Below are 14,159 nucleotides of genomic sequence, written 5' to 3' on the forward strand. Positions count from 1 at the left end.
AATAGAAGTGTTTATTTGTTAACAGGCCTACAATTGCTGCGATATGCAGGTCAGCCGTTGCTGTGCGCTGCTGCATGGTGCGCATGCAAAAAAAGTCGGGCTTGATATGGGTTCGGGCCTGATCATTCTGAAAACCTGTCAGACCAAGCCAGACTGGGGCTCCACCCCCTCGGGCCAGGGCTGGACTCGGGCCCAGATAAGAATCCTTTAAAAAGTTCCTGGATCCAGACGGTGATCCGGATCAGTCCCAAAATCTAATCAGTTCTTCCTAATGCCATTTCTGACATTTCCTGAAAATTTCCTGAATATCTGTCCATGACTTTTGGAGTTATGTTGCTAACTAACTAACAAATGAACAAACTAACAAACGAACAAACACCTGATCACATAACCTCCTTGGTGGAGGTAATAAGATCTACAAAGAGATAAGATACTGCTTTGTCTACTTGCTACACCTTCATTAACACAAATGGAAAGTTCCTCAGAGGAGCAAATGGCAAAAATAGAAATTGAGCATATAGCTTTAGTCCAGGCAGGCCACGAAGTCAAGTGCCGTTATTTAATCGAGATCAGCTGATGGCCAGTTGATTTGCTGCCATTTTTGAACTGCTCTAGCCAGGCTAAGCTTTGCTGCTCCTTCTGCAAGCTGCAACCCTCCACCACCCCAACTCCTCCTTTTAATATAACTTAATATAATATAACTTAATCAATGTTATTTTGTATATTGCTGCTTCTCACCCTGCCTCAGGCTTTCTTTAATGGCACAGGAAGAGCAAAAACGCGTGCTGTTCCTGCTTGATGCTTTCCACTTAGAGTATGTGCATGTAAGGACGGGGGGATCAGCCACATTCCCAAATATAAATAACAGCAACAAGAGCAAATTAATAACAGCTAATAAAAAGAAATATTTGACTTATCAGAATACACAAAAAGTATTCCTGATGAGCCATAATCTTGTTTTAACATGCTGGACTACTTCAGCATTACCTTCTTCTTTGCTTTGTTGTAACTGGACCAGTGGCATTCATGTTTACTGAATATCAACTATGGAGCACATGTCATCTACCTATTGTTCTTAGCCACAAAAATACAGTAGATATTTGAAAATATTTTACATTTTCAACCACTGATCTTCAAGTTTGCACAGAAAAACTTTCTAACATTTAAACAGCCTTCAAACAAGACAATAATAAAATCCATAAGTGTGATTTTAGTGCACCAAAGCTTTATCTTTCACTAAAAATTAAGAAAACATTATCAACCCAAACCAGGGACATAAATTTAAATGAATTTTGACTTCTTTTGGCCAATATTCAACAGCCAAATGCAGGAATGAAAAAGGTTTGAGCAAAGCAAAGAATTTGTATGACCAGAGGGCTGCTGAGTTGAATGTCTTGTCTTGAACAGCTAGAAAAATCTCAGAGGGGAGGGCGAAAAAAAAAAACACTCTTCTCTTCCTCAGCAACTACAAACAAGAAGCCCTAAAGCGAGTGGCCAAGCAGAGGAACAAAAAAGACGTTTCTGTGTTCAGCTTTGAGTTGTGATTTTAGGAATAAAACCTGGTTATTTATGGAATAAGCAAAGACCAAGTAAACATAGTATATTGTGCTACAACTGTTGAGAAACTTAGTAGTTAAATCCAAATATAAACGGTACTGTGGAATTTTTAAGAACAATGTTACCTCTTATATAAATTATGTTGTTTAATATAATAACAATGCCTGATTTCATAATGTGAGTAATCTCTTTTTGTTTATGTTTTAGGGGGTCAGGGAGTAGATTTTACTATAGTTTTAAAATATTTTCCAATCCTTCCAATCCATCTGCAGTAAAGTGTCACCAAAGGACAACTTCATGTTTCTAAATTCAGTCCTTTCACTTGTCTTTTGTTCCATCTGTCAGTGTGGATTTAGACACCCTAGTAGGCCTTGGCTGAAATAGGCTTATCTCTGCTGAAGACTTAGAGATGAACAAAAGCAAATTAAGGCGTTAAAAAGAAATACTCCCAGTCTGAGTCTGACAATAGAGACTTCTGTTTTTCACATTGGCTCTTTTCAAAGATTTCAATAAAAGTTTGGGGTACAAAAGAAGCAACAAACATGACATTTCTAAAAGCCTCACAACCAAAAATAAAAAAAGTGCATGAAGCTTAAAGACAAAAGCCTTAAGTACTTGTGTAATTGACCAAGTTATTTCTATGAGAGAAGTTTCAATAAAATCGTTTCAGGCACATCAAAGCTATTTTCTGAAATTAATCCAAAGAGTAATATCAAAAGAGAGTCAGAAAATGTATTCTGGAGTCCTGCTGATTTTCTTTGTCCTGGCTGAATATGTCATGGCTAACAATCCTTGGAGTGGATTAGGCACAGAGGATTGAGCAATTTGCAGACTTGAGTTTATTTTTCAGGACATTCGAGCTCTCAGAACACCATATTCTCACATGAAGGGAAATCTTATTAAAACAGACCACATTTCCTATGGTGATATAATACCAAAGACAAACATCCGTAACCATGTACCAAATGGCGAAAGTACATTGTCAGACATCTGCTGGGTTTAGAAAAAAAAACTGAAATTAATTTAAGCGCTTAGTCTGTCGGGGTCTGGTCATGGGATGCACATTCACTGGTCAGATCAAATGATGTGCTTTGGTTCTGATGAGAGGGAGGACACAACAAAGCCAGTATGGCACTGTCATGAAACACGATAACAGACATAATAGATGGATAAACAAAAGAATGGAAAGTTACAGGTAATCAGTTTTCATCCTCAGAGATTGAAAAGCTGACATCATACCTGCTGATTTACCTTGCTGTGTTCTTCTTGATTTTGTTGTGTTGAATCGCAGACTACTCCCACAGCTTTTCTATGGATCGAGTATAGTCCTTCGTAGTCTGCAGTGAAGACTGCCGCCATCTTTAATCACAACAGAGTCCATCTGTCGATGGTTCTTCCCTTTCTAGCCTCTCTTTCTCTGTTCCAGTCTCTCTGTTCCAGCCCTCTCTGTTTGTTGTGGGGGGTTCTTATTTTCTATCCAACATCAAACCACCATATCGACAGGCGCATGGGCCGCCCAGTAGGGGAGAAGCTAGAACAAGCTGCATTGGCTGTTGTCCTTTTCAAAGCCGCAGATTATGTGAGCACATTTATTTTTCTGAATATGATACAGATAGCCCACAAAAAATAACATTCTACTTCACAGGCCTTTAATTTTTTCACAACGCTGGCCTAATAGCTTCTCAGTGATTTTCTCTGAACTCATCTTTCCTTCAGATGTTCAGACTGGATTTTAAGCTCTTTTCAACTCAGGCCACATCTGTGTAACTACTCCCAAATTTGCCAAAAAATTAATTCTGATCAGTTAAACAAAAAATAGAAACATTTTTCTAAATCAAATCCTTAATGCACTGAGTAAAAAGAATATTTTCTTTAAAGCAAAGCTCAGCACTAACTCAATAGCTGAAACTCAGTTTGGACTACATCTGAAAGTGAAGGCAGACTACTTTAATCCAGCTAATTAATCATTTTATTTTTGCATTTTATGTAAAGGAGACCTCTTTTTTGTTCCTCCTGGTCTCTTTGTACACTTACAGCTGGACTGCAAAAGCGTTTCTTGTTTATAGTCAATGTTTTGTTCCGGCAAACTCCTCCAGTGAACAATAAGAGGAGTTGAATTTCAAAATGGTAGATGCTCTCACCTTCCTCTCCTGCTGTTTGGCTCGCCGGATCTTGTTCCTGTGGTTCGCCATGACTGGGCGCAGTCCCCTGCCTGCCACTGTAAGATACTTTCTGACACTCATAAACCTGTTTCTCATTCTTAGTAGTGTGTTGCTGAAAGATGAGCATCTTTACTTATTGCAGCTCCAGCCGTGCGACCCTATTGGAGGAAAGAAGGACCAGATGATTGTCTGCACAATTGTAGCTATGGTAACAGACCCAACAGGCATGACTGATTTGCCCCTAATTACTTAATATACACATTAGGGAAAAATAATAAACAAATATTGTTTTGACAAATAAAATTGGTTTTAAAAGATGTAATATTTCGGCGCTAAAGGCTTTTCAATGAACTGCATCACAAATAAAAGCATATAATAAAACTTCAATCCATCTACTGGATGAAGTTGTGAAAGAGGCTCTAAGAAAGATTTTACAGAGAGGAGAACGATGGACGAAAAGAAATTTTGGAGAAAAGGGGAGAGATGATAGTGCCTTTGTTATATAGCTTTATCAGCTGCTTACCTTTCAACTGGATTTCACACTTGCTTGTCTGGTTGTGGCTGGGGTCAGATCCAGCACACCCCTCACACAATAGCCAATTTTCTCGTCACACTGCACCAGCTCTCGGACTCTGTGTTGGCTGCCACATGTAGCTGTGTAAACATATAAACAAATTTTAATTAAAGGATATTCTTAAATATTTCGAACAAATAATGAAAAAAAAACACTGTATCCTGCACTAGTCATGAGGGACACTTATTTACGAATCATGATTCGATCAAAAGAATGCATGAATTGAGCATTTAAAATACGTAAGAAAGATGGCATCTGTGTGCTACTCTGAAATGAATCAGGCCTTGTCTGGCATATTTTGATGAAGAATGTACTCGTAACACACAAACAGCAATGCTAACACCAGCCTTCTCTGCTTCTTTTAATGCATTAAAAGGCAGTCGGTACAGATGAAGGTTTCAAAATCAAGGAAAAATTGTGTCTTTACGAGATGGCACTGTTAGGGATGAAGTGTCCAGAGGCGTTTATGTCTTGCAATTATAGTGTTACCAGAAGACGTGTCTTATGAGCACAGTCTGGTGTAATAACAGAAGAGCGATGAAGTGTTATTGCTCGGATGGAAAACAATATTGATACAGCTATCATATACCATTCTTACTCACGTGCTACCATAGGTGAACTGCTGGCACCACACCAAATACCAGTATATCTTTATACCATTTAAGGAGTACTGTAATATATAAATAGACCTGATGGTCAAGTGGCAGAAATTCTTTGGTCTGACGAGACCAAAATGATGCTTGCTGGCCATCAGACACGATGCTACGATTGGCAGACACCAAACACTGCACACCACCACAAACACACCTTCCCCACTGTGAAACACAGTGGTGGCAGCATCATGCTGTAGGGATGCTTTTCAGCAGCTTGCACTGGAGGGCTCGTAAAGGTCGAGAGTAAAATGAATGAGGCAAAATAAAGAAAAATCAGTCTGCAAGAGAACCATAGCATAAAGCGAAAGATACACAGAACTGGTTCAAAGACAACAAGGTAAACTTACTGGAGTGGCCAACTCAAGGCCTGAGCCTCAATCTAATAGAGAATTTGTGGCTGGACTTGAAAAAGGCTGTTCATGCCAGATCTCTGTGCAACCTGACAGACCTTGAGCAGTTTTGCAAAGAATATTAGATTAAAATTGCAGTGTCCAGATGCGCAAGCCAGACTGAGACCTATCCACACAGAAGGTGCATCTACTAAATACTGACTTGAAGGGGGTGAAAAAAATGCTGCCACTTATTTTACATAATTTTTAAATTTTACATTACTTTGTGGAAATGTGTTTTCACTTTGACATTACACATTTTTTTTGGTAATTTTTTTTGTCCAAAAGCCAAATTCTATTGGCCATGATAGGTTTAAAATTGGTTTCTTTCGGCATTGCAAAGCAGACTTGTAAAAATAAATCTGATTTGCTTTACGTGATAAAAATCTTGACCTGAAATCTCCTCGCTGAGTCTTTGACATTTCACAACATGAAGGCGTCTACAATGCACTGAAGTACTTTGAGATAAAAATCAAAGCAGTCAGAAATGAAAATAAAGCGGCCAAAAAAATCCTGCCAGACTAGTGCAGTATACTGTTCTGGTTAGTTATCAGAAATCTAAAATAGAAAATGTTCTGCAGTCGGATTCTTCTTTTGCATAACAAAAGGGTGAGCTCTGTACAGGAAAAAAAAAAAAAACATGTCTGTTACACAAAGAAATGTTCTCACACAATCAGGACACAGGAGTATTCTCACAAAAATAAGATGATTTTTCAAAGCAATACACCGATAAATTATTAAGTAGATCGGTGCAGTGATACTTGTTATTCTCTGAGGGAGTGAGCTGCTTGGTGTTTCCCACGTGAACAAATATGCCCTACATCTATGTAATCTCTCACTGCAACATATATATTAGGTTGTGATGCTGCAGGAAATTGCTTGGCAAAAATGCCCAAAATGAATCAATTTCTTAGAGCATAGTAAAATGAGTCCGTCCCAGTTACTTTAAATCCCTCAGACTGACCAGATTTAATGTAGTCAGTCAATTGTTAATGTTGCTGTAAGCTGCTATGAAGACATTTGTAAGCTCTTTAGCACTAGATAAACATTTAAAAGAGAAAGAAATCCATCTTGAAAACCTTAGGACATGCAAATTCTGCATCTTTTCATTGTTGAATTAAGGGTATTAAGAAGTGTTACTTTTATGGTAAAAATAAGACATATACAAGAAGAGATTTCAAGGTGCTCCAAATTTAACTCACCTATGTGGTCTATTTGAGGGAGCCACTCTTTTGGTCTGTGCGCTTCTCTCAATAAGCCGGTCAAGGTGAATACTCCACATCTCAGATTTTCAAAGCTAACTAATTCCCAGTGGATGTGAGTCTTATTCATTTTTCAAACAGCCTCTAGGATATCTGATCCCAAAAAGGGGAAAAAGCCCCCTGCAGGAGAGCATTCATATTTGATGTTTTAGAAAAGACAGACAGAGAATTGCTGCAGTCAAGCCTCATGCATATTGTATTGCTTAGAAAAAGAATTACAAGAAGCCTATACTCATTCTTATCAGCTATGCAAGCTCAATCTCAGTCTATTCATACTGTTTCAGACCCAAATATTATGAAGACACGACACAGATGAGCTTAGATCTAGTTTAGATACCCTTATTCTGACCTTTTGACCTTTAACCAATAAAGGAAAAAAGCTTTAAGACCATGGCTGCATCTCACTCCCTTTGTTTAATGGCTTGCTGAGTCTTTCTACCAGCAAATACTTTATAATAAAATAATTTATTAGCCTAATTATTCAATGTAAAGGTTAATGATCAAATCTGACACTCATTAATGTCAGACTGGTATAAACTTTATTGACCTCATGATGATTTAAAATGTGTTTCTTATTGACAGACTTCAGCTCTTACAGACTTTTATTCTCTTCATAATCTAATAAACACAGAAATAACTGACTACTAAAGGAAATATTTATAACTCATTCTTTTGATTTTATGAACTTTAAATATGTTAATGTTTGATGGTGAATCAGGAAACAAATCAAATATTAAACTCCATAGTCATTCACTCTTTTAATTTCATTTTATTTCTTTTGAAATCCCATTCCAGAAGTTATTGACTCACTAAAAGTTGTTTATATTCTGTTTAGAGTTGGTTTATCGTCTGTTATGAGCTCTGTTTCGCCTCTATTATTTATCTTTGCTGGTGTTGTGAAGTTTCACTGACATCCACTGTGTAGCAGTGTCCAATCAGAGAGTGATATCTAAAAGGGCCGTGACTTTCAGTAAAAAAGAGTTCCAGGAAGCCTGCTCTCATGTGTCTCTGCTCATCAGTCCTCAAATCTCAGTCCTTGGTCTTCAGATGTTAGATAGGACTGGTGCTGAATGTTTTGATCTGTGTTCCTGTGCACCTCTCATTCATCTGATATGTTTGAGAGCAGTAACCGCGATGCATGATGGTAAATATCGCTGTACTAGCAACCATTGGTTGTTCACTACTTTTCATGATGCATTATGGGATAGAATGAGCTCACTAATGAATAACAATGCTCACTCAGAATTCAGACACCACTTCAAAATGGCGTATTCACTATATAGATTTGAAAAAATCCAGATTTTTATTACATCAGAGTGCCTCTCAGTGCAGGCTCCTTGGGACGCTTGCTGATGTGCGTAAAGCTGTATTTCTGCCAGCCTTCACCAAATCCCACAAGGAGAAACAATTGCAGTGGTCAAATAGCTCAAATAATTTTATTCACTGACCAATGCTGTGCTACACTGGATTGTCCAGATGAATGGTCACCTTCTCTAGGGCCCTACTGAATCTGTTTTTTTTTTTCCAAATTCAATTTTTTCCATTCAAATTTTTTTGAATTCCATTTTTTACCTTTTACCTTTACACTAATTTTATCATAATAAAGAGTGTCCTTATGATATTAGTGAAAAAAAGTACACACAAAAAAACTAAAAACCTTATATTTATTGAAAAGGGCCACAGTCGGCCCATGAGCCGCACTTTGTTCTTCTTTTAACAAAGACATGTCATCAACTTCTGATAAAACTGGCACTTTAGCAGCATTCACATTAATGTCTTCCGTCATAACTGTACCAGCCTCTTGTTGCTGCTTGCTTACATCACGACACTGCTGCGCCTGAAAGTACTGCCCCGCGACGCTGATTGGTCCTGTCACTTTTTAACCAGGCTCAAACAGTTCAGACAGGAGCTTTGCAAAATGGATTTGCCAGTGAGAAACACGGAAACGGGCGTATCCATATGCTTTACAAGGTTATAATTCCTGTTCATGGAGAGGAAAGCTAACCAGAGTCAAATTCCTTGTTGCGTAAGTGTAGTTGGGCGGTAAAGCTGATTGTGATTTCAAGCCCGCTCTGGCACGAGGATTTCACCTCGGTATGATTGCTGACTTCTGTAGTGTCAGTAGCGCATCTCACTCATCTCATATGGGCATTTGCACATCTCCCACCTGCAACTTACATTACTGTGGTAAAATGCCTCACCTCACATGCACATTTGCACTAATAGATAATACTAACTGTAATGTAAATCACTGTGGACAAATGCCTCATCTCATATGGATAGCTGTGCTAATTAATCCACTAACTGTAATGTAAATCACTGTGAAGAAATGCCTCATCTCATAAGCATATTTTTCACCAATTAACCCATTACCGTACAAAGTAGTAAGTTAATGTATGTACTGTAGTCAGATGTTGAAGTAAGGAATCTTTCTACTGTAACTCAAATACTGTAAGAAGGCTCCTTCACCTCATATGCACATTTTGCACAAATCAACTGTGTGAAATGATCTAATCTCATGTAAAGCTGCCCACACCCTTACATGCTTATACTTTTGATCATGTCTATTGAGCATCCTTGCATTCTTCATACATCTTGCAACCATACTGCCAATACAGACAGACCAGTTTGTACTAAAAAAAAAACAGTAACAAAGATGATACATGACTGTTTGGTCCATATTCAAATCATATGTCTTCTCTTTTAAACCAGCAAAGCAATTGGGGTTAAGTGTATTGCCCAAGGGCATATAGACATGTGACTGTAAGAGCGGGGATCAAACCCACAACCTGATTGTGAGATGACTGAGTCTACCTACTGAGCCACAGTTCCAATAACAGTAATCTTGTAAATTAAAAGTATAATACCCAACACTGGAGATAACTGCTGAAAAAATCTACATGAAGTTTCAGAGGGCAGTACAGCGGTCCGGTGGTTAGCACTGCGGACTCAAAGCAGGAATATTTTGATTACACAGCTATCCTGTGTAACTGTCTGGTATACAAAGACTCGGGGCTAAGCTGGGACTCTCCAATCAGCCAACTGGACCATTTCACAACTGGTTCAGAGTTTTTGTTTTTCAAGGGACAAGTTTCCAAACCATGACACCAAGAAAAAAGATTAAACAGATTCAATAAAAACACAATAAACAAGGTTAATAAAATTCGGTCAATGTGGAAGGACAATTTTCTCAAGCAAAACCAGCGCTGGTTTCCTTTTTTATACACAGCCTCACAGTTTTCCTCAAACTTCAGTTTGTCATTCTGTTCCCAGGTATTTATGGGTCTGAACACACTCCACTGTTTGTCCTTTAAGTACGGTGGCAACCTGTGCAAATCAATGAACATGTCTTTGGTTTAAGAGATGTTCATCTGGAGAAAGGATTTTTACACACTTTTGTTAGGCAAGGGGTTTACTAGAATTGTCTGTTAAACTCTATAGTTTACTCTGGTTTAGAACTGACAAAGCCTGCAGGATGAGAACCTTAAGCACAGCTGCATTTCAGAAAAGACTTTGACAGAATAAAATAACTTAAAAAGTATTTATAATACAGACATGATGACCCTCTGGAAATTGTACTAATTTATGCTTAGTACTTCGTTGGAATTCCTTTTGCACAAATTACTACATCTATGTGATGTAGCATGTAAACACAGTAATATCATGGTTAGTAAACTAGTTTCTGGTAGTTTTGGCTTCACCATGGTCTAGTGCCAAGTCCTGCTGAAAAGGAAATCAGTGCATAAAGCTTCTTAGCAGATGGAAGCTGGATGAAGGGCTCTAAATCTCCTGGTAGACGGCTGTCAGTGTTGACTCTGGACTTCATAAAGACCAGTGGACCAACAGCAGCAGATGACATGGTTCCTCAAACCACCACTGACATGTGGAAACTGAAAACACTGGAATTCAAGCATCTCGGATTATGTAGGCTACTGCTCAGTTCTTTCCCCAGACTTTGGGACCTTGATTTCCAAATGAATTGAAATTTTGGTTTCAGTTGAAAATTGTAAGTCAACTAATCAATCAATCTTTATTTGCATAGTGACAATTCATAACCAAAGCCATGTCAATTCACTTTACAAAGAGGGCAAGTCTAAAGTTGACTATACTCTTTGATATATTATTCACCATAACCCAACATTAACCTCCATGACCACAGCGCTAAGAACACATTTTCTGGGCAAAGAGACTTTTTTTCAGTCAATGTTTAGGAGATTCACCTTTGGCTGCGATCAATAGCACTAAGTCTGTGTAAAAAAACACACTGACCGAAAGAGCTCTTACCTTCTTTCAGCTACTTTGATGATGCTTAACTCTGAACAGAGTAGCAGAGACCTCTGGTTGCTAAAACCTGCAGTATACGGACATGTTTTCTCAGATATGGCAGACAACAGCACCCCTCTGTGGCCAAACTGCAGAAATACATGGTATGACAAAGCCGCTCTGACATTTCAGGCATGTTGGAGGTGGTAATTCAGCCTGACAGTAAATACAGAAAAGGTGAGTTATAGAGCAGCAGAACAGCTGGCTTACTATACGATTATAACATATATTACGAGGACCAAATATGTTTCAAATTATGGAATATAAATGAATAAAATGGCGTGTTCAGCGCAGGCGCGGTGGCCAAGTGGTAAGGCGTCGGTCTCGTAAACCGAAGATCGCGGGTTCGAACCCCGTCCGTGCCTTTTGGACAGAAATGGACATCATTCGTTAGTACCATGATAAAGATTCTATAGTTATTTAAGTTTAAGGTGCTATAATAAAATATAACGTCGATGTGTGTGTGTGTGTGTGTGTGGGGCAGTATCCACTCAATATCTAACTAGAGATAGAAAACTAGGAGACAAATATTGCACAAGTAATCATGGGGACAAATCCAACCTTCAGAGAGTCACACATTTAATGGGGCAGTGTGTAATATTCAGGTTCCTAGCATGTAATGGACTAAGCTTAGTAAAATGGAACATGATGTTTATAAATACACCTGTCTAAGTCAGTATTTAATAATATAAAATTATTTTCAATAACAAAGAACAAGGCTTTAATTCATACACAGCAAGGGACCCCAGTACCACGGAAGAGAGCAAAATAGAGAGACATTTTTTAAATTCCACTGCTTGCCATGGTTATTACTTGAAGTGAGCATTGTACTCTGCAATCTAACTCTTTGATGTTGATGATATTCCCCAACATAACAGACTACACCTTTGTGTTTTTATAATAGCTGAATCTCTTGTTCTGGGTCTGATATATTCAGCCTTCCATAGATCAAATAAATATGTTGTCAAATAAAAAAATATTCATTTTTATGTTTTAATGCCTTTATTTTAGAGAGAATTACAGTAGATAGAGTGATAAACAGGGATGAGAGACTGTGGGAGAGATGTGTGGGAAAGGAGCCACAGGCTGGACTTGGGCCTAGGCCACCTACACACATGGGGTGCAGCCCAACTGCAGTCCATCTGTACCACAAGCTTTTACATTTTAAGGTATAAATATCTCACAACCCAGGCACACAAGGTAATAACTAAGGCATGGAAAATAGCTGATAATACCCAAATATGGACCTGTAAGACTGAAAGGCAAAGGTAGAAAAATATTTCTTCATGTTTGTTACAGTTGTGTTTAATCAAACCTCAATCAGTACTTTCACATTTCACAAGTAATCATTCATGCTCAGATTGACACTGATGCTCCAGAATGACACTGTTTCCTAGGTAACGCTCCATGTTGCATCAGTGGTAATTCATGTCAGGTTCACATCGCAGCAGCGTATTATTGTATGTTCCATGTGGTGAAGTGGTCCTTATTCAAATGTTTCACAATGTGAAGAGGGAAGGGATCAGCATGAAGCTGCTGATGGATTATGTCAAATTATCAGCACTGTAAGCTGAAATGTAGCCTAAAGCTGATAGATCAATACTTTGGAAATTGAAAACGTGATCTAGGTGGGAAAATTGATTGTGATTAAATATAATATTGTGCAATAAATCAAAATTCTGCAGGGTTACATGCAGGATGATCATGTGAGCACAAATGACTCATATGCATTGTGCAGTCAAGGCTGCTGTGATTGACATCTTTGGTATGCTCATGCTGCACTGTCGGCAGCTTGTTTCCATGGTAACCTGTATGAGTCTTTGTGAGTCGTGTCAACAATACAAAAAAATGACATCCCCCTCCCCTCCTTATATATATAAGTAATACTTTTTCATTGTCTGTTGATTCCTGGATTTATTCTCTTCTTTTGAAATTTGAACACATGACATAACTATTCCTCAAAGTTGGTTTAACAAGACAGTTTTAATCAGGAAAGAGTGCCGTAAGGGTGTACTTTCAAGTATATGTCACATAGCCTTTATAAGGTTAAAGATGTAATTGACACACCCATTTAATTTCACCTTTCACAGCTGCTGTTTTTTTTATATAAACAGAATAAGTTTCTGTATTCCTTATGCTTTAATGATCAAACTTTTACTTGCTTCTCTCAGCGTTTCTGCAGCTCAGGGTGGAGGGGCTGTTTAGAGAAAGCTTTAGGAAGAAAAACAGAGAGCATGTATCCCTATTGAGTCTGTCAGAGCTGCCCCTCCAATTAGGGAACAACACAATGCAGGAAATGTGCAGTCCTTAGCAAAAACACACATATCCCCCAGAGTGGAGCTAATTGGCCTGGTGTCGCTTCAAGCAAAAGTTAAAACTTCTTCACCTCACTTACTATTCTTTAAATATTTGACACCATATTTCCTATGCTTCCCATTCTGTCTCCAAAACCCTGAGGGCATTTTCTGTAAAACTTGAGGAAATTATTGCTCAGCCCCCTGGTGGACACCTTAGGGAATTTAAGTAATTCTCACATTTTTTTCCATCTATTATATCTATACCACTGGTCCCATACAGGGTCACAGGGGAGCTGGAGCTGAACTCATGCATGCACAGGAAGAACATGATAACCCCACATCGAAAGGATCTATCCAAGGGGGGATTTGAAACAGGAGTCTTCTTTCTGTAAAGTGACAGGATCACAGTGAAACCTTTACATTGTTATGAATACCACAAAACTGAATAAAAGCCTGTCCCACTTAAGTCCTTTTTCACAGGCTTGCAGTACATTTTGACAAAAAAGTAGGCCATGCTGTGCATTTTGTGTTGAAACAGTTTGTGGATCAAAAGTAAGAATAAGTCATACATGCTGCTAACATTTAGATTAACAGGCCACCTGTTGCTTATCTTATTATGGTTTTATTTAAGAAATTTTCAGCATTTTTAAAGGGAATCGGGCTTTGATTTACAGCAATAGCAAGCACTCAGAGACTGCTCTGAATCATGTAGACTGGGCTAAAGAAGAAAACACCCTGCTGATTGCAAAATCCAAATCATAACTGACAAACCTATATTTTATGAATCAAACCCATTTAACCAATATGCAATTTTAGGATGAGTCTTGTCCCTTCTCCAAATTGTTCCATGTTAAACCTAGCAAGGACATTTCTACATACTATACTATAACATACTATATGGACAAAAGAATTTGGCTGCCTGGCATTGTATGTTCTAGCATA

General features: G+C 38.3%; 1 non-coding gene across 1 annotated transcript; it reads left to right on the top strand.

Moving 5' to 3' along the window:
- Positions 1-11,213: 11,213 nt before the first annotated feature.
- Positions 11,214-11,285, top strand: trnat-cgu. The gene has a single exon. It is a non-coding gene; the product is annotated as a tRNA-Thr (tRNA).
- Positions 11,286-14,159: the final 2,874 nt, after the last annotated feature.

This window comes from Cheilinus undulatus, linkage group 21 (genome assembly GCF_018320785.1).
Source record: "Cheilinus undulatus linkage group 21, ASM1832078v1, whole genome shotgun sequence".
Lineage (NCBI taxonomy): Eukaryota > Metazoa > Chordata > Actinopteri > Labriformes > Labridae > Cheilinus > Cheilinus undulatus.